This window comes from Dasypus novemcinctus, chromosome 13 (assembly GCF_030445035.2).
Source record: "Dasypus novemcinctus isolate mDasNov1 chromosome 13, mDasNov1.1.hap2, whole genome shotgun sequence".
Classification (NCBI taxonomy): domain Eukaryota; kingdom Metazoa; phylum Chordata; class Mammalia; order Cingulata; family Dasypodidae; genus Dasypus; species Dasypus novemcinctus.
In genome coordinates, this window is record NC_080685.1 from 113146023 (window position 1) to 113172408 (window position 26386).

Consider the following 26386-nt stretch of genomic DNA (forward strand, 5'->3'; position numbering starts at 1 on the left):
CCCATATCTCACCTCCTTTTCTCACTCCCTGCCTTCAGCAACTCCCATGGCCACTGTCTCCACATCAATGATATAATTTCTTCCATTGCTAGAGTCACAATAATTCTATAGTAGAATAATTCTATAGTAGAATTCTATAGTAAGTCCACTCTAGTTCATATTTTATTCCTCCATCCTGAGGACCCTGGGATGGCAATGCCTACTCCACCTTTAACTGAGAGGGGCTTCAGTCCCACGTGGCTGGTGGGTGGGACTCTCGTGCCCACAGCTGTAGACTCTCTTGATTCCTTGGTGTGGTGTTTTTCCATCCTCACCTCCCTGTCAGCTGACCTGGGTAAGTCCAATGAACTGGAGAGTAAGTGGATATGTTTTTTTATGTCTTTGATCTTCCAAGACTTTACCTATGTGTTTAAGGGTTTTTTATTGGGGGGTGGGGGGAAGTAGTCATTTTTGAAGGAGAGGAGTTTATAACTAGAGAGGGTCTATTTTGTCAATGTGCTTTATTTGAAAATTGGTGTGTGTGTGTTGACTGATGTATTTGGGAAATTTATACTGTGGTGCTATAGCTTAGTAGATGAGGGAGGGAATTGATGACAGCTGACCAGGAAACTGCTAATAGTGTCAGAGGGTGGTGGATCAGAGAATATCGGTAGTGCCTGGCACAGTCTCCAATGCTGGACTTGAAATTGAGAATATGGAATATGTAAATTATTATTTTTATATTTATTCAGTCAGTAAGTAGTTATTGAATAAATAGTATGTGCCAGGCACTGTTCTAAGCCCTAGTGAGTAGATAATCATGTTTCTTATCTTCACATAATTTTACAGGGGCAATAAACAAGTAAGAATTTCCAATGAAGTGTGGAACCCTTATAGGAAATTACAGGATGCTATGGGGACAAACATTTTTCTAATTTATCATCTCTCTGAAACTAGTGGCCATATGTACTGAAATGGTTGGGGAGTGAAGTCAAAGGTCAGAGCTTAATGTCTTAGCTAGTTTTTACCAAAACTGTTCAGTAGTTAACTCAAATATGCCTTGTTGTTGTTGTTGTTTTTAAGAGCAGAAACTTTATTATTTGATCAAAGAATGGAGAAAGGTGGACTGGTGTCTTTAAGCACGTTTTCCTCAAATATGTTTAATTTAGTTTGGTGACTGTCTGGTTTTGGAAGAGACCATGGCTTTTCCAATTTCTGAGTGTGTCATGCTTAAGCTCTGTTTATGAAATAAAAGGTACTATTCTACTTGTATTGAAGAAAACTATCTTTAACTTAGACCAGCTATGTGTGTTGGTTCTTTGTTAGGATTTAAAATCTCTTATTGACATGCAAATTCACTTTCTGATTGATTCAATTCATAATAAAAGTGAACTTGACTATTAAAAAAAAAGCAGAAGCATACAATAGCAGACTTGAAATGATAGAAGGAAGAATAACAAGGGATACCCAGTAAGACTTAGTATGGATTTCTCTTCAGAAACCATGGAGGCAAGAAGACAGTAGTATGATATAATTAGGCTAGTGAAAGAGAAAAATTGCCAGCCAAGAATTCTTTATCAGGCAAAATTGTCCTTCAAATATGATAGTGAATATAAAATATTCATAAACAGAAATCGAGAGAGTTTGCAAAGCAGAATCCACCTTTGCAGAAAACATTAAAGAAAGTCTTAGAACCTGAAATAAAAAGACAGGAGAGAGAGGCCTGGAGGAAAGTATAGAAGAAAGAATAGTGAAAGGATAACCAAAAGAGTAAAAAGGGGAAACGGACTTGGCCCAGTGGTTAGGGCATCCGTCTACCACATGGGAGGTCCATGGTTCAAACCCCGGGCCTCCTTGCTCCGTGTGGAGCTGGCCCATGCGCAGTGCTGATGCGCACAAGGAGTGCCCTGCCACGCAGAGGTGTCCCCCGCGCAGGGGAACCCCACATGCAAGGAGTGCACCCTGTGAGGAGAGCTGCCCAGTGTGAAAGAAAGTGCAGCCTGCCCAGGAATGGTGCCACCCACACTTCCCGTGCCGCTGACGACAACAGAAGCGGACAAAGAAACAAGACGCAACAAATAGACACAGAGAACAGACAACCGGGGGAGGGGGGAATTAAATAAATAAATCTTTAAAAAAAAAGAGAGTAAAAAGACAGTCAAAAATATGATATAACATATCAAAACCAAAAAATAAAATCAAAGAAGAAATTAATGCATTTACAGTAATATCATTGAATGTGAATGGATTAAACTCCTGAATCAAAAGATACAGGCTGATAGAATGGATAAAAAAACATGAGCCTTCAATATGCTGCTTACAAGAAACTCACCTCAGGCCCAGGGATACAAACCCGCTGAAAGTGAAGGTTGGAAAAATATATTCCATGTAAATAGTAACCAAAAAAAGAGCAGGAGTACCTATACTAATATTGGACAAAACAGACATTAAATGCAAAAAAGTTATAAGAGATACAGAAGGCCATTATATATTAGTAAAAGGGACAATATACCAGGAAGATATGACAGTCATAAATATCTATGTACCTAACAAGGGGACCCCAAAATATATGAGATAAACTCTGGCAAAACTGAAGGAAGAAATAGATATCTGTACAATAATCATTGGAGATGTCAACACACCACTCACACCATTAGATAAAACAACTAAACAGAAGATGAACAAGGAAACAGAGAACTTGAACAATATGATAAATAATTTAGACCTAACAGACATATACAGAATGTTTCACCCAAACTCAGTGGGTTATACATTCTTCTCAAGTGCCCTTGGATCTTTCTCGAGGATGAACCACATGTTAGGGAAAAATGCAGCTCTCAATAAATATTAAAGATTGAAATTATACAAAGCACCTCCTCAGATCATAATGGAATGAAAAAAGTAAGTTAAAAAAATGTGTGGAGGCTGAACAATGCACTCCTGAATAATCAGTAGATCAAAAAAGAAATGGCAAGTGAAATCAGTAAATATATTGAGACAAATGACAACAAGGACACCTCTTATCAACTTTTGGGATAGAATGAAGGCAGTCTTGAGAGGGAAATTTCTAATATGGCCCTCAATGCCCATATTAAAAAAGAAGAAAGTGCTAAACTCAAAGATATAATTGAACAACTAGAGAAACTACAAAAAGAAGAGCAAACAATCCCAAAGCAAGCAGAAGGAAAGAAATAATAAAGATTAGAGCAGAAATAAATGAAGAAAAAGTAATAGAGAAAATCAACAAAACCAAAGTCTGGTTCTTTGAGAAGATCAATAAAATTGACAAACCCCTAGCTAGACAAAGAAAAAAAGAGAGAAGATGCAAAAAAAATACAATCAGAAATGAAAGGTGGGGAGTTACAACTGACCTCACAGAACTAAAAAGCATCATAAGATTATATTATTAGGGAATATTTGCCAACAAACTAGACAACCTAGATCAAACGGACAAATTCCTAGATATGCAAAAACAACCTACACTGACACTACAAGAACAACAAACCAATCACATTTAAAGAGATTGGATCTGTCATCAAAAATTTCCCAGCAGAAACGGACTTGGCCTAGTGGTTAGGGCGTCCATCTACCACACGGGAGGTCCGCGGTTCAAACCCCGGGCCTCCTTGCTCCGTGTGGAACTGGCCCATGCGCAGTGCTGATGTGCACAAGGAGTGCCCTGCCAGCAGGGGTGTCCCCCACGTAGGGGAGCCCCACGTATAAGGAGTGCGCCCCATAAGGACGGCCACCCAGGGCAAAAGAAAGTGCAGCCTGCCCAGGAATGGCACCGCCCACACTTCCCATGCCGCTGACGACAACAGAAGCGGACAAAGAAACAAGACGGAGCAAATAGACACAGAGAACAGACAACCAGGGGAGGGGGGGAACTAAATAAAATAAATGAATCTTAAAAAAAAAAAAAAAATTTCCCAGCAAAGAAAAGTACAGGACTTGGATGGCTTCACAGGTGAATTCTACCAAACATTTTAAAAAGAGTTAACAGCAATCCTGTTTAAACTCTTCCAAAAAATTGAGGAGGGAAAATTGCCCAACACATTTTATGAAGCCAAGATCACCCTAATACCAAAGCCAGATAAAGATACTACAAGAAAAGAAAATTACAGTCGAATCTCTATAATGGACATAGATGCAAAAACTCTCACCAAAATACTTGCAAATAGAATCCAACAGCACATCAAAAGAATTATACATCACAACCAAGTGGAATTTATTCCTGGTATGCAAGACTGGTTCAACATAAGAAAATCAATGAATGTAGTACACCACATTAACAACTTGAAGGAACAATCTGAGGAGGAAATCAATGAAAAAATTCCATTTACAATAGCAATAAAATGACTCAAATAACTAGGAATTAATTTAGTCAAAGAAGTAGAGGACCTTTATGCAGAAAACTACAAAACAATGTTAAAAGAAATTTTAAAAGACCTAAACAAATGGAAAGATATTCTGCATTAATGATTGGGAGACTAAATATCATGAAGATGTCAATCTTAATCAAACTGATTTATAGATTCAATGTAATACCAATCAAAATTCTAACAGCCTACTTTACAGAAATAGAAAAGACAATTACCAAATTCATTTGGAAAAGAAAGTGTACCCTAATAGCCAAAAGCATTCTAAAAGAAGGTCTACATGGGAGGAATTTCACTGCCAGACCTTGAAACATATTACAAAGCTACAGTGGTCAAAACAGCTTGGTACAGGTATAAAGATAGACACATCAATCCATGGAACAGAATTGAGAGTCCAGAAATAAACCCTTCTCTCTATGGCTAGCTGGTTTTTGACAAACCTACCAAGTTCCTGTTAATGGGACAAAACAGTATCTTCAACAAATTGTGCTGGAAGAACTGGATATATATAACCAAAAGAATGAAAGAGGACCCCTATCTCACTCCCTTGTACAGGGATTCTTGTATAGAATTCTTGTATAGAAGCAATTCAAAATGGATCAAAGACCTAAATATAAAAGCCATGACCATAAAACAACTAGAAGAAAATGTAGGGATACGTTTTTAGGACCTTGTAGTAGGTGGTGGTATCTTGGAACTTACACCAAGAAACCACACAACAAAAGAAAAGACAGATAAATGGGACCTCCTCAAAATTAAAAACTTTTGCACCTCACAGGACTTTGTCAAAAGGGTGAAAGGCAACTGGTTGTTGTTATGATTTCCAAAAATAGATATTGGATTATATTTGTAATCTGGTCTGTACCTGGGTGGGATTGAGTTATGATTAGGGCTTTGATTGGGCCCCATCATTAGAGCATTGAATCCTCACCCCTTGGTGGGTGGGGACTCACAGATAAAAGGCATGGCAAAGGACAGAATTGAGGGTTTCCTGATTTTTGAGTTTGATGCTGAAGTCTTAAGCTGGAGTCCCAGGAAGTCAGCACACAGAGGAAAGAGAAGCAAGCCCCAGGAAGAGAGGACATGAGCCAGCAGAAGAACAGAGGAATAGAGATTGCTCCTTAGACACAGCAGAAAACCCAGCGAGAGAGACAGAGCCATTCACCTGATACTCTACAGCTGACCTTGTGGAAAAAACAGAGGAACTGAGCCCAGAGGAACCCAGGAAGCCTGAACCCTCACAGACATCAGCAGCCATCTTGCTCCAACATATGAAAATAGACTTTGGTGAGGGAAGTAACTTATGCTTTATGACCTGTTATCTGTAAGCTCCTACCTCAAATAAAAACCCATTATAAAAAACCAACCAATTTCTAGTATTTTGTACCAGCACCCCTTTGGCTGACTAATACAATCACTAATAATTAGAGAAATGCAAATCAAAACTACAAAGAGATATCATTTCTCCCCTATCAGAATGGCCACTATTAAAAAGACAGAACCAAAAATGTTGGAGAGGATGTGGAGAGTTAGGAACACTTACTCACTGTTGGTGGGAATGCAGAATGGTACAGCCACTGTGGAGGACTGTTTGGCAATTCCTAAGGATGTTGAATATAGACTTGCCACATGACCCTGCAATACTGTTACTAGGTATATACCCAGAAGAACTGAGAGCAGTGACACAAACAGACATATGTACACCAATGTTCATAGTGGTGTTATTCACAACTGCCAAAAGTTGGAAACAATGCAGGTGTCCATCAACCATTGAATGGTGGATTCACACGATGGTATATTATGCAGCTGTAAGAAGAAATGAAGCTGTAAAACATATGACAACATGGATGAACCTGGAGGACATTATTTTGAGCAAAGCAAGCCAGACACAAAAGGGTAAATATTGTATGGCTGCATTGCTATGAACCAAATATATTGTGCAACATATTGTATGACTCAAAAAAATGTTATATGTATCCAGTATATTTAACTGAGAAATGTATGTTTTCATTCAACTGTGAAAAAAAAATAGTGTGAGAAAAATTAGCCTTTGGTGAATTGAAGCAATTGTTTACAGCTTTTTAAGACTTGTATTTCCAGTTCCAGCAAAACACATTTTCTGCTGTCTTCTGCCATCATTTAGACAATTGTAAACAAACTCAAATTCAAAAATAAACAAAAGAAAATTCCTTTACTTAATTAAAATATATGGAAAATTTATTTTTGTTACAATCTCCACATTTGTAAAGGTAGATGTTTCCCATGTGGCCCCACACCTCTGAGGCAATGGCTATCAATTTTCTCTGCAATTTGAAATTATCTCTGGAGATTAAAATCCGAATGCCTGTATCCCATCCCCAGAACTTTACACCCAAATAGCATGCAACAAAAGGAAAATAAGAGAAATGAGACCTCCTCAAGATAGGAAAAAAAACAAAAAACTTTTGCACTTCAAAAAAGTTTGTCAAGAAGGTGGAAGGGCAGCATTCTCCACGGGTGAAGATATTTGGGGTCAATTTATCCAATAAGGGCCTTATATGAAGCATATATAAAGAGATCCTACAACTCAAGAGTTAAAAGACGAACCATCCATTTTTTAAAATGGGCAAGAGATTTGAATAGACACTTTTCCAAAGTGGAAATGCAAATGACTAAAAAGCACATGATATCAAAATCATTAACTATTAGGAAAATGCTAATCAAAACTACAATGAGATATCATCTTACACCTATAGACTGGTGGCTATTAAAAAAGCAGAAAATTAAAACAATAAAATAGAACGATTTAAAAATTTTTTTTTTTTAAAAAGCAGAAAACTATAAATGTAAGAGAGGATGTGGGGAAAAGGGAACCATTATGCCTGCTGATGGGATTACAGAATGCTGCAGCCACTGTGAAGGATGGTTTGGCAGTCCTGGGGACGATAACTATACAATTGCCATATGATCCAGCAACCCAGAAGAATGAAAGTAGGGGCATGAACAGATTTATGCACACCAGTGTTCATAGTGGCATTATTCTCTATTGCTAAAAGTTGTACTCAAGCCTAGTGTCCATCAACATATAAATGAATATGCAAAATGTGGTATTTACATACAATGGTATTACTTGACCTTAAGAAGGAATGAAGTATTGACACATGACGACATGGACAAATCCTGAAGACCTTATGGGTTTTTTTTTTTAACTTTATTTTATACATTTAATAATTGAAAACATAAACAATAACTAAAAAAAAATACAGTTGAATAAAAATATAAAAACTTATGTTCGGTGAAGTAAGGCAGTCACTAAGAGAGAAAAGTTGCATGACCTCACTGAGATGCCCTAAGCTTAGAGAGCAGAGTCACAGAGTCTGAAGATAGGGCGTCAGCAGACAGAAAGGAAACAGAGTGGGTGGGGGTGATCGGTCTGGGCAGAGCCTATGACGAGGTGGCTGGGGGTGACGGGGCAGCAGAGATGTGAGTGGGGTTGACAGTGCTGGCGTGGGAGGGGGATCAGGATGGGGGTGGGGTGGACTATCTGTGGAGCTGGGGGAGGAACTGTCTCTCCTGCTTCCAGATGTCCGTTTTCAGGCAGGATTGGACCTCAGATGCACGGCAGCCTTCTCCTTTGGTCTGAAATTGCCCTGGAGTCCCTGGCAACAGGAGGAAGAAAGAACAGGGCAGTTCCATGCCCTTGGTCTCTCCTGTGGCCAGGGAGCACTCTGGATCAGGGAGCACCCTCGACTGGGAGCTCTCTGCCCTCTGCTCATTCTGCCCCTGGCATAACACTGCTCGTAAGCGGGAAAGCAGAAAGGCCATGGTTTCCTGCTGCTGGACAGGTCAGTACTAGGCCGGGTTCTTAATATATATATACACACAAAGGTTAAACATGTAAGATGCAACTGTTATAAGTTAAAGTAAAAATATGGTCTTCTAATCACAAAATATGGTATTCTAATCACAAAGAAAAGGAAATTGTCAAAGTATTCACAGAGGCTGCTGCTGAGTGAAAGGACTATGGCTCATGTTAATTTTTCCTGCCTCTTTACAGTAAATCCAAATGTCTTACAGGAATTAGTTATAGTAAAACCCCTGCCTCGCCAGGGACGCAAGGGCACAGGCCTCTGGGGTGTCCAACACACCAGGCGCTGTCAGTCTGAAGAGGGGAAGGTTTTTCCCTCACCCCATGGCCAGGGACAAACTGCAGGTTAGGCTTTGAGTGCTGGGCCGTGCTCTAACTGCATTCCGTCTGTTAGACAGACCACCTGTCTGTTAGTGGCCAACCCCTCCCACGACCGAGTGGTATCTCGTACGAGGCTGGCCTCCCACTGTCCCACATGCTTCCGATTTCCCGTTCTCCTCCCCACCCTATCTCCCCAGTTCCTGGACCCCGTGCTCTCGGGTCCTGGACTCTGCCCTAAAGGAAGTCTGAGCAATCTCGAGTATTAGTGGGTTCCATACACCTCTTTTCTCTCTTCTGATTTAGGGACTTGCTTTTTATATAATAAGTGGCCAGGACTAAACAAGGGACATGGGGGGGCCAATGTATCCAGGGACACGGGGAGTTGTGGGGGCTTCCAGGATGGGGTGTATACTCAGCACCCTGGATCCGGGTAAACTACTGAAGCTCATCCCGAAATCACCCTCCCTGTAGAAAGAAACGCAGGGTTCTCTGCAGTCTGGAAACAAATGACTGGTAAGAACAACATTTTGAAGCCTGGGTGTGTCAGCTCTGCTCAATTCATACTTCCTCACTGGCTGGTCAGTTCCATCAACCAGGGCTTCTCGGGCCACTTTGCGAACCACGGGAACAGGCCCTAAGAAGGCTGGTGTGTGGCACGTGTGCATACGCATGCAGGCCTCTAAGCTGACTAGCCTGCCTGGGGGTTCTGTCCTTCTACACGGAAAGCAACTTCAGAAGGAGCTTCAATAGTTCATCCAGGCCCACGCTCCAAGCACCCAGACCTCCCCTACACAGGGTTCTTGATCCAGTCCATGCTACCGGTTCCAGCTGGGTGGGTGCCATCTGCTGTGGGTGCAGGAGGAGTCACAGATGGGTACAGATGGCAGAGAGGTGGGTGTGGGTGACCCAGGTGTCTGCCTGGGGAAACAGCAGGACAGCTGGTGTTGAACAGTGCATTTCAGCATGCCAAGGCCCTCAGAGAACCACAGGGAAGCCTGCAGTTGTCTCCATTTACAGACAGGGCACCGAGGTCCAACGAGGCTGTGACTTAAAGCTGTGGTATTTCAAGCATTAGGATGTAGTTCTCTGAGACTTCAGCCAGAATCTGATGTGATTACCAAGACTGGGGTACAAGAGTGCTAATACATTGTTTCAAGGGCCTTACATGGCTGACAAGCTATATTAGTGCCAAAGTCCTGAGAACAACTTCTTTTTACCTCCACTCTATTTCCCCAGAAGGTGTCAACTGAAGATGGAAGGGCAGTCCTCCAGATTAGAGAAAAAATAACAAAACAAGTTGATGTTTCACTTACTGTTTAGTAGATAAAGTTATCTACTCACCAAAAGATTAGTAGAGAATGGGCTTCTAAGACATGCAGAATATTTCACAGTGAAAAGTTGTTTGCTTTTTAAGTCTTAAAATCTCAGTTTTAATTTTCAGTTATTGCCTGATTTAATGAGTGCCATCTCTCTGGCTGAAGAGGAAACCTGGATGTTTTCACTTATCCTTTTCTTTCTTTAGTCTGAGCTAAATACCCAGCAAATGTGTGGACTAAACTGTTGTCCACACTTTGATGTCTGAGCAATCTGGTGAGAGTCACCAGGTTTGCTGAGATATCTGACATTGTGTGACTTAAAACACTTGAAATCAAAGTGCAGACATAAATTCCTATTTTAGGTGCTTTGAGAGTTACATACACATTTTTACATGATTCTTTTCCTTTCACATTTTAATTTAACTTTTTTCCTCTAGGAAAAAATCAAAGAAGAAATATCACAGAATAAAGCAAAAGCTTTCTGAAATATATTAGGTTAAGAATTGAATACCTAAACAACAGGTGAAACGATGGGTAATAGGAAGATTATTGAGTATCAGAAAATAATCACCATCTAAATGTAATTATGTCCCTAGGTACATGCTAGAGGGAAAACTATATCCATATCAGTTTGCAAGGCAAGCATCTAGCAGAGAGGAGGGGACTCACCAGTTTGGCTTCTTTGAATGCAGGAAAAGTGCAGTGATTACCCCTAAAAGGATTAAGGGAAGTACTGAAAGAAATACGCCTGCATTTCTGACTGGCAGAGTTCCCCAGGTGGGTGGTGCATCAGCCGCACAGCTCAGTAAGGAGCAGCAGCCCCTCTCCCCAGCTGTAGTACAGCCTTGACCTTGGGCTCTGTGAAATGAGCTAAGACCCTGGAGTAGCTGAGGGCCATAGAAGCTGCTCACTGACCGATTTATTTGTTTGCTTTTCCAACTGCGCATAAATTTACATTGTTTGTATTAGTCAGCCAAAGGGGTGCTGATGCAAAATACCAGAAATTGGTTGGTTTTTATAAAAGGTATTTATTTGGGGTAGAAGCTTACAGATACCAGGCCATAAAGCATAAGTTACTTCCCTCACCAGTCTATTTGGAGCAAGATGGCTGCTGACATCTGCGAGGGCTCAGGCTTCCTGGGTTCCTATGTTCCTGGGGCTTGCTTTACTCTGGCTTCAAGGTTCCTTCCTTCCTGGGGCTGGCTTCCCTTTCCTCTGTGGGCTGACTTCCCAGGGCTGCAGCTTAAGTCTGCAGCATCAAACTCCAAAATCAAAACTCCATTATTAAAAGCCCTCAACTCTGTTCTTTGTCCATACCTTTTATCTGTGAGTCCCCACCCACCAAGGGGTGACTCAACACCCTAATCATAACTCAATCATGCCCAGGTATAGATCAATATTTCTTTTTGGAATTCATCAATTATATCAAACTGCTACATTGTTCTACCATTTGGCGGGGCCGAAACAGGCAAGGCAGGTCTTTCCTACATGGGATTTCCATGCAGTGCACTGACATACTCAGAGGAGCTAACCAAAAGGGCCAGAAAGATTATACAGGAGCTTTGGATTCCATCCAGCTGACAATTCTCAGTCCAGTCTCTCCTTTTAGCATCTGGGAGACTCAAACAAATGCATTTGTGTACTTCTGATGGAGAAGGAGAAAACATATTTCCAGGACCCTCCAAAAGCCAGTGGTGTGTTCAATGTCAGAAAACAGCATGTTAGAGAATAAAGTTGAAAACATTCAGGAAGATGGCATTGTTCTGGTGGCTAGGGGGGATATATAGGAGTGGAAGGATGTTTGCAAAGATCCCTTCACTGGGAGGAAGTCAGAACATGCTCAGGGTAGTATGGCATGAGCATCCTTGGTTAGAATTGCTCAGCTTGCCAGCAGCCAATGGACAGAGCTGGGAAAGGGGGAGTATGGGAGGAGGGTAGAAGTAGAATCTTTTCTGCAATTCTCCCCTCTTTGGGTCCCCAGTGGTCCATGTCAAATCACCACAGATGATGTAAAATTGCTTTTACATATAGGGACCAATTAGAATTGCTTGTGTCATAAAGTTAGAATGGACGCCAATGTGGCATTATCTATAGAGAGAAGATGGTGGTAGAGGGTGACCATGCCTGGTGGGATAAGATCAGAATCTGAAATGTCTGTGGAATAGTAGTAAACAAACAAACAAACAAAATCACAACACATTTATTTGGGGGTGATATCAAAAGAAATCCATTAGGAATAATCTCAGGGTAAGACCAGAGGACAGAAACACCCAATGACAGAGAATGCCTGGTCAGCTGTAGGATGAAAGCGCGTGGGACTCGGTGCTCCTAAACCTTGACACTACTTACAAACATCTTCCGAGCAGCAGACAGAGGAACCCTTCTCTCAGCCCCCCCGTGATTCCTGAGGTGCTGATCTCATAATGCCTCTTCAGGAAACTGCCCTGCTGTTCTCCCAGCATCATGCTCATGACTGTGCACTGACTGAAGAAAAGCTTCTCTGTGAGCCTAAAACAACTCAGAGAGTCTCTTGGCAACCCCCATGGCTGAGGAAGCCAGAGCACATGAGGTCCTCTTCCCTTTTGCAGTGGTCTCCCCACTCCATCTGCTTTCAATAGACCTAATACTGTAACTAATGGGGATAGTTGCAGGGCACACGTCTCAACTGAATTAGACAAAACCTCTCTCCCTGTGAAAATCCCACAAGGACTTGGTGAAACAAACTTATAAGGAGCTCTTCTCTGAATCAGCAGCTCCATTCTGGGATGTGCTAGGAAGGTGGCAGGTAGAAAGTCTTAGACATTCTCTCATTGTGGAGGGACTTCTGTCCCAGGAGCCACAAGTCCAGAAGGACAGGGGAAACGTGGAAAGTGGTTCAAGGGACAAGAAGGCTAATGAGGAAAGCCTCCAGAAGAGGGGGGTGTTTAGTCTGGAACTAGGAAGCGAGGCGTCACTTAACCCCGAGCAGCTCAAGGAGGGTAACAAGGCTTATCATATATGCAGTGTGTACTAAGAACTAGCAGCGTGACTGAGGGGTAGGAGCGCAGTGCACTTACACATGTAGAACACACACTACCTGGCTGTATGAAAAACACAGTTTTTCATGCCTCGGCCAGAAAAAGGGGCATTTGACTTAAGCATTAAGCACCAGGGACTGAGGTTAAACTCTCTATCACTGGAAAATGTCTGACCAATGACCTGAATGGTAGAATATTCATCAGCTTTGCAATCAATCCAACTTTGTTTTGTAAGAACCATGGTATGACTGAAGAAAATGAGCAGACTTTCCTTCTCATTAATGGTATGTGTTGAATAGGTAAGGCTAACAAGAAGAACCCTATAACAGCGAAAGAGTCCCTGGAAACTTCCTTCCAAGAGGGTTTTCAACTTAGATGGACTATCAGTGTGGGGGTATTTGTGCGTTTTTATGATTCTTCTACAATTATTTTTTTAATTTTTTGTCTTTTTTTTTTAAAGATACATAGATCACCAAAAATGTTACATTAAAAAAATTATAAGAGGTTCCCTTATACCCCACACCCTACCCCACCCCCACTCCTCCCACATCAACAGCCTCTTTCATCATTGTGGCACATTCTTTGCATTTGGTGAATACATTTTGGAGCACTACTGCACCATATGTATTATAGTTTACATTGTAGTTCACGCTCTCCCCCAGTACATTAAGTGTGTTATGGCAGGATATATAATGTCCAGCATCTGTCCCTGCAATAGCAGTTAGGACAACTCCAAGACCAGTGTGAGGGTATTTTTGATGTGGGATTGCTCATGTCTTGAGCCTGGATTAAATGACACAACTGGATGCAATGGGCCTACCATACATGCCTTATCTTGTCAATGAAATTTTAATGTCTGAAGTTGTGGGAGAAAAGTCTCTTATTACTTATGTCCCCTATAGGGCCCCAAAGCATGCTACCACCTTATGGGGGTGCTTGATAAATTTGGGTTGAATTGCCCCATCCACCAGGTCCTTTTTTAACTGTAACTGGATTTTATCTAGGTTCTTGACTATGCTGCAGAAATGAATTTCAAGAGCACGTTGGGTGTGTTAGCCCAGTAATTTATTAAGGAAGGGAGGGAAGAGAGATGGGAGAAAATAACAGATCATGGGTCCCAGGTAGAGAGGAAGGGGCTGAAGAGTGATAAAGAGGGCTATTTACAGACTACAACTCCCCATTATAGGTTATAAATGCCCAGGTTTTACTTGTGTAGTGATCCAAGTCGGGGAGAAGGTGGCCAGAATCAGGGTCCAAAGAGAGAATGATTCATGCTTTGCGCTTACTTTTTAAGCCATTAATTCTTCCACCCCTTTGCTAATGACGGGAGGCCTCGCAGCTGTTGGCTGTTTTGATTGACCCCCCCCCCCATCAATCCCCTGGAGGGCCCCATGGTAAGGTCCTTGGGGAGCACCAGGGGCTTCCTGGCTTCTGGAGGAAACCTTGTTCTGAACGGCAGACTCTCGGGGAGGGTCCCCCAGCAGCCAGCCTGGGGCTCCTGATGCCCACAGGGACTCCCTGCCAGGTTCCAGACCCTTCTACTGACGCCCTGTCCTACTAGCCTGCGCCACAAGCCCCCACTCCTACCGCTGTGTGTGGGGAACACAGGGCAACACCCAGGACTGCACTCAGGCCTCTGAACAGCCATTCATACGCAAAAGAGTTTTACTTTCAGGCTTTCAGTGGTGTACTAAAAACTGTTAAAAGGGGGAATGCTGAAGAAGTACAACCCTTTATTCTGAGTAACAATTAGGAACAGTTAGGCATTTAAATAATTTTGAAAATTGTCTTTTGTGGATTCACTGCAAATGCTGTACAGCACCCGCTTTTCAGAAGAGTAAAGAGTGGGTCCTGAAATAAGGAAGTGCTTCATCCATTAGCTCCCAAAAGTGCATCCATTTCAGATATAACAGGCCTTTGATAACAATGCTGCGCTTTAAAGACGTTAAAGCCCTGAAAAGGGCACCCCTCGCTCTTTCTGTAGGCAGCCCTGTTACCTGGGCAAGAGTCATATTTTCACAGGTTCTTAGGAGGCAAGTATTAACCTTTTTCCAAGGGCTAAGGTTTATTAGGAAAGTAACATTAGTTTCTGCTGTGTGAGAAATCAAGACATTAACGTGGGTTTTGGATAAATAGGAAACGTGAAGTATTCCACGGTGCAGGAGACAGTGTAAACTACAAGGCAAACTATAATCCCCACTTAGTGCAAAGCTCCAGTACGTGTGCATCCGTTGTAGCGAACGCACCACACTAATGAAGGATGCTGGTAAGGTGGGGGAGTGTGAGAGGGGCGGGGAGTGGGAATCCCCCACATTTTTTATGTAATGTTTATGAAATCTAAGAATCTTTTTTAAAAAAAGTATTTAAAAAAAAACATTCCTGGATAAAAGGGCATCTGGGATGCCAGGCTGGCAGCAAGTTTGTCATCTCTTTGTGTTTATTTTCTTAATTTTGCCGTGATTTGGAAAGCTTTCAGAACACGGAAAGGACACGTTTTGTTGCTGTTGATCATGGATATTTCCGCATCTTAGAAGGCACTGTCCTTCCTTGTGGGCTGAGCATGGGAACTGTCTTTCAAGGCAAGGCTTTGTTACCTGTACTTAAGAAGGAAATGCTCATGGAAATCCCAGCCCTGTGATAAGGAAGGAAATATGCAGGCGATGTCTGTTAAAACCACCATTTGGAGTCCTTGGTTTCCCGCCTAGTTTTGCCACTCCTTCCCCTCCCATCCTCCCACCCTACTCCTTCCCCAATCTCAGGAGTGTCACAGTAACGAATTTGGGGTTCAGGTTTAACACCTGAAAACCCTGGCTAGAGCGCTCCCTCTCTCTCCCGCCCTCCGCCACCACCACCCACCCAGGCCCTGGGTCAGCTCTGCCTGCCTTATCTCACCGGAAAGGGGAAAGGGAGAGACTTTCTGCAGTGATACAGCAAAGGCCTAACATGCTCATTTTCCGTTTTCCCAACAGGTCACCTTTGATCAAAATTTGATCCTGTGTTTCCTTTAACACGCAGAACCGGGTTTCTGCTGTCCTAGGCCTCGCTGGCCCGGGGCGGGCTGCGAGGTCTCCGTGCGGGGCCCCCGCCGCAGCTGCCGATGCGCACCTGCTGCGCTGCGCGCCGTCCACGCCTGCTGCCTCCACGCGCCTTAGCTGACGGCCAGGGAGTCAAGTCAGCTGGCGAGGCCCCGCGGCCGTGACGGTTCTCTGGGCCTTCGCACACCTGGGCTCCTGACCCGGAGCAGAGCCCGATCTCCAGGAGGACCCCGAGCTCAGAACCGGGGGATGGGGGACGGGGAGGGGGGGGGCGTGCCCGTCAGGGGCGCCCTGTCCCCGGGAACTTGCCCTCTTGGCCCTGGCGCTTCTGCCTGGCGCCGTGTAGGAGGGTGCACAGCCGGCTGGTGCACGCTTGTCAACGGGAATTCGTTTACCGCTTCCAGGTCCCCCATCTTCAGTGTAAGGAGGAAGTTCCGTGTGTCTAATTGATAGACATGCCTAATCCACCGTGACTCTGTCGTTAAAAATCTCACCTTGTCCGTGCTGATTTTTAACTTTCGACTGAACAGAATCGGAAGGGAAAGTAACAACTTGGACCTTGGTGGCCCGTCTGGGCGTCAGGGGAGATGGCCTCGTCTTCAGTACCGTTCCCCCTCACCTGGGCGCAGCGCTCTCCCTGCTTTGCGAGGGGCTCCTCTTGCACCCAGTATACCCGGGGCTCACCCATGTGGAGCCCAAAACCCCGGAGTCTCCTGGTCTCCCCTTGCTCTCCACGGCTGCAGTAAAACACGAGCAGAAGGCGCCTCGCTCAGCCCAGGAGCAGCCCGGTGGGAGAAGGGAGTGGCAGCAAGCACTCCTGGGAAAACTTTAAATGCCAGCCTCCAGGATAGTTCTAAGTCCATGAATATTTGGTGTAAAAACCTGGATTTTCCACTTTTTCCTTTCTCTGGATGCACTGAGTCTCCTGACCCCTGATCTGGGGCTTTTTCAATCACGCTACAAAGCTACAATCCCATCATTTCAAATCGGCTGTGCCTTGGCAAGTGTGCAAGGTGGTGGCCAGCCAGTCTGGTGGGCTCACCCAACCCAGGGTCAAGAGACACTGGGCTCCCTCAACTCCACCTTCTTCACCCACTGGCCACCTGGTGCATTTTAATCCTGGGCCTCTGGAGGCCAGGACAAGGTCTGCTTCTAACCCAGCCAAGAGAGCCTAGTGATAGAGGCTTCGAAACAGAGCACGGATGACTACCAGACCTACCAGGGAGCTAGTTTAAGGGGCTAGAGGGGGTGAGGGCCTGCTCTTTGGAACCGGATGGGACTACGTTAATTTTCAGGTGACTCCAGTTACTAGCATCTTTACTGAATTGCTTTACCTCTCCAATCTCGTTTCCCTGTCAGCCCTACTTTGGAATTTGTGCTCCTGAGTGTGATGCAGTTGGAGTCAGATGTGACCTCTCTACACATGCCTCTTCTGTCACTTTTACTAAATCTGTGGTTGGTGCTGGGATTGGTGTATACTCAGGAGACCTGAATCTCTGGACTGTCCATGTGCCAGCTGGGCCCTGAACTTTAGCAGAGTTGCAACTCCTACTCTCCAGTTCGTTGGACTTACCCAGGTCAGCTAACAGGGAGGTGAAGGTGGTCAGTTACTACACCAGGAACTGAGAGAGCCTACAACTGCAAGCAGGAGAATTGCATCCATCAGCCATGTGGGATCTAAGCCTCCTCTCGATATAGAGGTGGAGTGGACATCGCCATCCAAGGGTCAACAGGATGGGGGAATAGAGTATGGATTAGAGTGGACTTACTGGTATTCTACTATAGAACTATTGTGACTCTAGCAATGGAAGAAATTTTATCATTGATGTGGAGACAGTGGCTGTGGGAGTTGCTGAAGGCAGGCAGGGGGAAAAAGAGTGATGTGGGGGCATTTTCAGCACTTGGAATTGTCCTGAATGATATTTCAGGGACAGATCCTGGACATTTTATTTCCTGCCATAACCCACTGAATGTACTGGAGGAGAGTGTAAACGACAATGTAAACTATAATCTATGCGATGCAGCAGTGCTCCAAAATGTACTCACCAAATGCAATGAATGTGCCACACTGATGAAAGAGGTTGATGATGTGGGAGGAATGGGGGTGGATGGGGTGTGGGGTATATGGGAACCTCTTATATATATTTTAAATCTTTTTTTAAAATTTCTCTCCCCTCCCCCTCCCCCCGCCCCAGTTGTCTGTTCTCTGTGTCCATTTGCTGCGTGTTCTTTGTCCGCTTCTGTTGTTGTCAGTGGCACGGGAATCTGTGTCTCTTTGTTGTTGAGTCATCTTGCTGTGTCAGCTCTCCGTGTGCACAGCACCAATCTTGGGCAGGCTGCACTCTCTTTTGCGCTGGGCGGCTCTCCTTATGGGGTGCGCTCCTAGCGCCCTACGCAGGGACAACCCATCAGCACTGCGCATGGGCCAGCTCCACACAGGTCAAGGAGGCCCGGGGTTTGAACCGCGGACCTCCCATGTGGTAGATGGACGCCCAGCCATTGGGCCAAGTCCGCTTCCCCTTATATATATTTTAATGTAAAATATATATTTTTAATCTATGTGTCTTTAGAAAAAAGTACAATTAAAAAAAATTTTTTTTTAAAGTTTCCCTATCAGGTAGAGTGGAAAAAGCAGGATTTATTCCCTAGGTATTTGTGAATATTGAATGAGATAATTTATGAAACATCAAGCACCATCCCTCATATCTACTAAATATTTAATAAATATTAGCTCTTTTCTATTGAGGGACTTGTAGCTCTTTGAATCATTTTACTTACCCATATATATTAGCCCCAAGGTATGTCATTCAATTCAATATATTTTATGTTATTGTACATAATTTATGCAAATATTTCATTACTATATAACAAGCAGTAATTTTATGCTAATCTTTTAGTATATTAAAAATAAATATATATATTATGTGCAAAGCATGAATATCAATGTCAGCTTGTTTTTTTGCAGCTCAGGTGACTTAAGGATTTTTACAAATACTCAGGTTCATTTATTCATAGTTACAATGATAACAATGTAACACGCATTACAATCCCAAACCATAGTAAAAGGGTTTGAAAACCACTGAATTCCAAAGAAGGGTGTAGGTGGGCAGATGCCCAAAGTGGGCGTGAGTGGCCACATGTTTGGAAAAGGAAGTTGATGTGTGGGGAAAACAGAGTCCTCTCTTCAGTCACTGAATTTCATAGTCATCAGTGAAATGTAAACTATTTATGGAAAAAGCTTTTCTATACATCTTTTATTTTCTCAGAGGACTTTAAGGTACAGTCTATCCAACATCAAACATTCCTGTGAAAAATTTAAATTCAGTCTATTAACCAGCTCTTTCTAAATAAATAAAAATGTACAAACCATCTGAATTTCTCACTTTTCGGTTGGAGAAATATGTCATTTAGACACACCGCAAGCACACCGTGTAAGTGTATCCTACATTCCTGAGGTATGAAGCCAAAGTTTCCTTCAGATGAGCCGAGTGGAAGCCCCTGCTCAGACTGAACCCCTGAGGCGCGACTGGGATTCCCTCAGAGACCTCGGCTGGTGGCTGACTGCTGGGATCCCTTCTCTGTGCCCCAGGCTCCTCAGCTTTCAGTCGGCAAGGGTGGATGAAGCGAGCCATTCGTTCCCAAGTTCTGAGCCCACGGTGCTGTCATGCTTTCTGTGGTGGGAGTGTCTCCCCCAAGAACAAGAGCACAGAAGCCCATGTCCTCCTCAGTGTGGGAAGGACCACCAACAGGTCTCAGCAACGCGCCCTCCTCGGGCTGGCTCGTTCAGGCAGTGACAGAGCTAGAGAGGAGCAGCAGCTTGGGGCAACGCAGATCTCTTTTGTACTTAATAATCTCGGTTTTGAAGACTGGGTCACTTGAGAGTCATACTTTAGGTTATGATGGAAGACGAGTCATGAAGATTTGAATTGGGCCGCTTTCTTGGAGAGGTTTGCCTCCACAGAAGAGTCAATTTAGTAATTCACCTTTGACATTATTATTTCATTAAATTAATATGGCACACTTATTCACGAAAAACCCTAAATGTGTAAGGAGAGGTAGCCCCTTCAAAAATTAAGTTTCAGGCACACTGGGTCGTGTATCTACAACTTCCATGCACACTAGCATCAAGCCTGAATTTCTGGGCTCTCTGAGAAATTTAGAGCTCATGCCTACTTTCTGCAAAAGAACTAAACAGAAGTTAGCAAAGAGGAATTAGAAACCCTCAGAACCATCCTGCTCTGCAGGACGGCGCCGGCATCAGCAGGCGGCTGGCCCTTTCGCTCGCTCTGACAGCCTGGGCCGAGGCTGAAGTGGGCGCAGCTTCAATGGGCCCTGTGGCCTGTGGAGTCAGCAGAACCAGCCCAGGACCTGGCAGTCAGGGTATGGCCATGCAGGGAAGGTAAACACAGACTCTGGGTAACCTGCCAAGGGTGCTGGGTGCCCTTTAATTTAAGGAGAAGATTTGACTTGGTTGGACGTTTCCATGATGTCTGCCTCATTTCCAGTGAGGGTGGTATTTGTGCTGCGCTCTGTGTTGAAGGAGGATTAAAAGGTGTGGTGCACCAGAGGCCACGCAGCCCCCTGGCATCAGCACCCCCTTGGCAGGCCCTATGTGGGGATATTTGATAATCTGTTTCCCCAGTATGGCATAGGTATATTATTTATAATTCTCTAGTTATGATTCTTCTACTTCTTGTATTTTAACCTATAATTTCCAATGTACCTGTTAAATATATTTCTTAGAGATTTAATTGAATTGTTCACATGCCTGCTGAACCCTGAATCCCATCCCCCAAAACAAGGAGTATCTACAACTGCAAGCAGAACAATTCCTTCCATCTGCCCATAATACCGAAGTCCCTTCTCAGCAGGAAGCAATCAGAACAGGCATCACCCCAAATCCCTCAAGACTGAGAGATGACCAAGCATGGGGGCGAGTGTAACCACAGACAAAAGCAGATTTGTTATTGTAGTTATCTTGGGTTAATGGAAGAACTTGTAACATTGATAGAAATGTAGTTGTTGTCAGGGGCTCAGCAGGGAGGGGAAGGGATGAATAGGTGGGACACGGCATATTTAGGGTGGCGAGATTCTTCTGTATGGTACTGCCATGACAGACACATGACATTATGCATGTCAAGACCTATGGAACTGTACAGCACAAAGTGTAAACCACAATGTAAACCATAGATTTTGATTAGTAGCAATGCTTCACTATTGGTTCATCAACAGCAACAAATGTACCACACTAATCTGTCAATAATAGGGGAAACAGTGTGTGTGTTTTATATGGGAATTCTGAATACTTTCAGCATAATTCTTCTGCAAATGTAAATTTAAAACTTCTTTTAAAATAAAGTTTAAAAAAAAGATGTAGTGCATGTAAAGGTATTCATACAATAGAGGTGTTTAGTAAATTGTTACATTGTATATTATGCAGGAAGATATGATATATACAGTATGTGGAGAGAATATTTTCCAGGAGTCAAGGGAAATCAACATTTTTCTAATGTTAAATTTTTCATGGAATTCCTGCTAATAGTATGACAGTTATCTGACTGCAGAACCAGAAGATAAAATAAACACAAGGTTATTCGGTTAGTCATGCGAAGGAAGGAGACAAGCTAGTGCTCAGTGGCTCCTCAATATTCTCTTTGCAGGTAAAATGAAACCAGTGATTGACCAAGTTAAGAAGTCTCGATTCCAAGATGAGACACCCAGTAAATATGTGAGAAGAGGCTGGATAACCTGCAGAGCCGAACCAGCCCTCAGTTGTTCATCCAGAGTATAGACTGTGTGTGCCGCTGTGTGTCTGTGCACCTGGATGTTTGTGCACTTCTAGACCCATGAGAAGAAACTACCACCACGGCGCAGTAGCAGATCCTTCCCTCTACCCTTCCCAGGAAAGAGGAGCAACTGGAAAGAGACCAATTCCCCCACCCCACCCCACTCAGTGCCAAGGAATATTTCTGGCACAAAGGAAAGAATCAGATCCTTAGGAATGAAACACAGCTCTCTCTATAGAATTTATTCCATATCATGTGTTTTTGTGGGGCTGGATCAGATTAAATACTCTGAATCCAACTCATCCTTCAGTATATGAAAATACTGGCTCAGAAAAGACTTTTCAGTAATGAATATAATTCAGAATAATGAACAACAGCCGAAAAAGAGAGATGTAAAGCCAATCAAAGGAAGGGCAAATGCTTAAAAAGCCTTTTGCTTTTCAGGATGATGATCCAGCAAAAGCAATTGTATTTCTGCTTTCTCAAATTCAAAACAGGAGAGAAGCATGTTGACATTTTCCAATGCTCCTATCTTCGCCTCACGCACAGCCAATGACAATGGATGCCAACCCAGGGTCATAACTGGGGACAGCCAGTGAGTAAAAGGCACGCCAGGTCAGGCAGGTGAAATTCATATATGCAAAGATTGTCCACAGGTGCATGTGCATGTATATACCTATCTCAGGAAGGCTAATCAAGCCCTGCTTTCCATCAGATAAAAGAACCACAAAAACAAAACTGTAGGCCCAAACACGGGAGGAAATGATGTAAGGTAGCTCGTCTACTGATGGAGGAAGAGGACGGTCTTTGCCTGTGTCAGAAGACAGTGAGGCGACAAGAGGGGACGGGCCTTCCTGCCAGGACGCCTGGTGCCTGCCTTTGTGACGCCCTGTTCTTTTCACCACTGGAGGGCTGGATAAAATAAAACCGCTCAGGTGTGAGTGTATTTCCGACGAGGGCCATAAAATATGTATACTGCATACAGTTAGGTTACACGTTAGCAAGTGATGACTGCACGTCAAGTAAAGGTGTCCTTACTTGCCGCACACCTTGAAAGAAGAGTTTGGAATGGCTGCAGAAGAAAAGAGAAGAGTGCACAGGAGAACCATTTCATTTTATTCCTTATATGTACAAACAGGAATAATACAACATGTTTAGACAGTTTTTTCCTAAGTTAAGTCTTTTAATTAAGAGGAAAGGAAGGAAATACACTTTACATATAATGCAAGAAGGTGTGCATTCACAGCCCCAGCCTTCATGCTCCTCATTCTGGGTTGTAGAGAGCACGATGAAATCTCATCTTCTCGTGCCATCTTTTCATGCTTATGGTTGTTTTAGGTAACACGTAAATCAGGCTGAATGCGGTATTTTCCTTATTGCATGTCAAGAGCACATATTAAACTGGAGCGTTTCCCTTCTTCTGCTATTTACTTTTATGGCAAATCAGTCCAAGTACTTTCCTGGATGCACCAGGCCATCTTACTGGGCTGCCTGTGACCAGGTAAGCTAAATGCTAACTTTTCAGCCTGTGCCAAGAGGCATGCCCTCAGCTCACCATCACCTGAATGAGAGCAGTGTATTCTGGGCTGAAAAATGGGCTTGAATGTTGGTTCTAATAAATTATGTGATTATTAAAATGCCACATAATTCCAACCTGTATTATTTTATTTTGCCTTTTGCCAGCTCCCCCATTGCCTGCTCTATCATACCTCTGTTTTCTGTGTGCTTACCTGGCAAAACGCTAAACAAGTTTTGATATTTACCTGTTTATGATTAAATTGCAAAACGATCTGCTTTGTTCTGTTCTAAATTAATGTCTGCATTAAGTGTCATAGCATTTATCTTTCATAAAATGAGACATTAGGGCCACTAACTTTCTATGTATTCAAACACTGCCCCATGCCACTTGATAGACAGCCTGAGAATGGGCCTGCACACAGGTCACAGCTCACTGACAGCCATGAGATGGAATCACAGAAGTCAATTATATAGGGTATATAGATATGTTCAGATGTTCACTGGGTATTGACACAGTGGGTAGAAATTCACATAACTGAGGGAGTTCCGGGTTCCCATCTGGGGGAGCTCTGCCGCACTCCCCAATGGAGCAGCAACAATCTCCAAAACGCAAGGGCAATGACCAGAGAAGAAGGATGCTCCTTTGATGACTATACTTATGAGCTTGTTGTGCTTGAAATTTCAACTTGGCCTAGTATTGCAGGATGCCTAAGAGTTACCTCCTGAGAGCCTCCATGTTGCTCAAATATGGCCACTCTCTAAGCCAAATTCAGTATATAAATGCATTACTTTCCCCCCAGCATGGAACATGACTCCCAGGGATGAGCCTCCCTGGCACCAAGGGATTAGTACCATGTACCAGCTGGTGATGTAACTGGAAAAAAACCTTGAATAAAAGAGGGAAATGGTAAGACAAATGAATTTATATGGCTAAGAGACTTCAAAATGAGTCAGGAGGTCATTAGATCCTGCATGTCTCAGCAGGATCCCCAACACAGGCAAAGTAGAAACAACCCCAGGTAGGGGTGCTCCTGAGGGTTACAGAGACACCCAGGTCCTACAGTCATGGAAGATAGCTCTGGAGTTTGGTGCCTTGCCAGTGGGCCCTACTTTGGAACTTGTGCTGTTGAGTGTGATGAAGTTGGACTCAGATGTGTCCTCTCTACACATGCCTCTTCTGTTCCTTTTATTGAACCTGTGGTTGGTGCTGGGGTTGGTTTATGCCCAGGAGACTTGAATCTCTGGGCTGTTCATGTGCCACCTGGGTCCTGAGCCTCAGGAGTATTGCAGCACCTATTCTCCAGTTTGTTGGACTTACCTAGGTCAGCTGACAGGGAGGTGAGGATGAACAACCACCACACGAAGGTACTGAGAGTCTATAGCTGTGTGCATGAGAGTCCCATCCACCAACCATGTGGAATCAAAGCCCCCTCTCAGTTATGAGGTGGAGTAGGCATTGCCCTCCAGGGTCCTCAGGGACTAGTAAGGACTAGAGTGGACTTACTGGTATTCTACTATGGAATTATTATGACTCTAGCAATGGAAGAAATTATATCATTGATGTGGAGACAGTAGCCACAGGAGTAGCTGAAGGCAGGGAGAGGGAAAAGAGGTGTGATATGGAGGCATTTTTGGGACTTGGAGTTGTCCTGAATGATATTGCAGGAACAGATGCAGGACATTATATATCCTGCCATAACCCACTGAATGGACTAGGAGAGAGTGAAAACTACAATGTAAACTATAATCCATGCTGTGTAGCAATGCTCCAAAATGTATTCATCAAATGCAATGAATGTACCACACTAATGAAAGAAGTTGTTGATGTGGGAAAAGCACAGCATATGGGAACCTCCTATATTTTTTAAAGTAACATTTGTATGATCTATGTATCTTTTAAAAATAAATAAAAAATACATTTTTAAAAATCAATCATGAAAAGCTGGTACAAGCACATATCAAACCAGTCTGGCAAAAAATGTTAATCAGTCCAGTATCAATATAATAAAGTCCTGCAAATTGGAGCAGTCAATAGGTTTAGGGTCTAATGAATCAATCTGAGGGCACTGGGTCAGGGTTCTTGTGACATGGCTGCCAGGAGAGTGCTACACCTGCCAGCAGAGGTCACCTATCCCAATAGACTTGGCCAGGGGACAAGACCCACCCACCCACACCCTATGGCGCCTTGGGCACTGTACATGCCCAGTGCTCTAGTGAAATCAGGCGGCACATTTAGCCAGTGCGGTGCCCCTCTGCACACGAATGGGAACCAACCAACAGCCCACCAAACAGACAGACACACAGACACAAAATTACATCCCTGGGGCCCATCAGCTGGCAGTATTAGGAACCCCCCATTCCATGAGATAAAATGTTAGATAACATATTTTAGCACCTCTAGATTTTGATTTTTACCTGTGACAGTTGTTACTGTTGCTGCTGCTGCTGTTGATATTTATTTCTTAGTCCATTTATTTATTTGTCCGGAAACTTTGATAAGTCTATGAATTCTCTCTCTCCTGTACTATACATCTGTGGATGTCTCTGCTTGGTTTATGTGAGTGTGTGTTTATTTATACACACACACAAACACATAGACATACATAAAGAAACACATGTGTAAAATACTTTGTACAGAATATGTTACATAATCCTTGCTGGCTTCCTATAGGTTGTACCACTGTCAGTATAGGTTAATGGTCAGCTAATAATTAGACCATGATTGTACTCAGCAACACTGAACTATTAAGTTTCATCCCTCTGCACATAGGTCTTAGTGGCTTTCAAAAGTTGATCAAATTAAGTTTTTAGGAACTTGGAATCATATAAAAACACGACAACAACAAGGGAAGTGATTGATGAAAAAGAAGCCACTAAATTTCATGGAGAGAATGTGGTCGCATTTTGGCATGCTGACCTAAGGCCCCCCTTCCCCACACCTGAGGAGCTTTGGGGTCTGTGGCTCATGTTCCTGATGTTGCCAGGTCCAGAGGGGCAAATAGGGACCATGTTTCAAATCGTGCATGATTTGTTTGTGCACGATGACCTGCCTGGAGGATCCCTGTGTCACTGGTTAAGGGGCTCAATTTGTTGAGCTCAGACTCAACTCTGAATCTCCCAGAGTTGGTGAGGCCTTCCAGAAGGTGGTTGTTAAAAATAGTTAAAGGTATGTACTAGCCACAGCCACC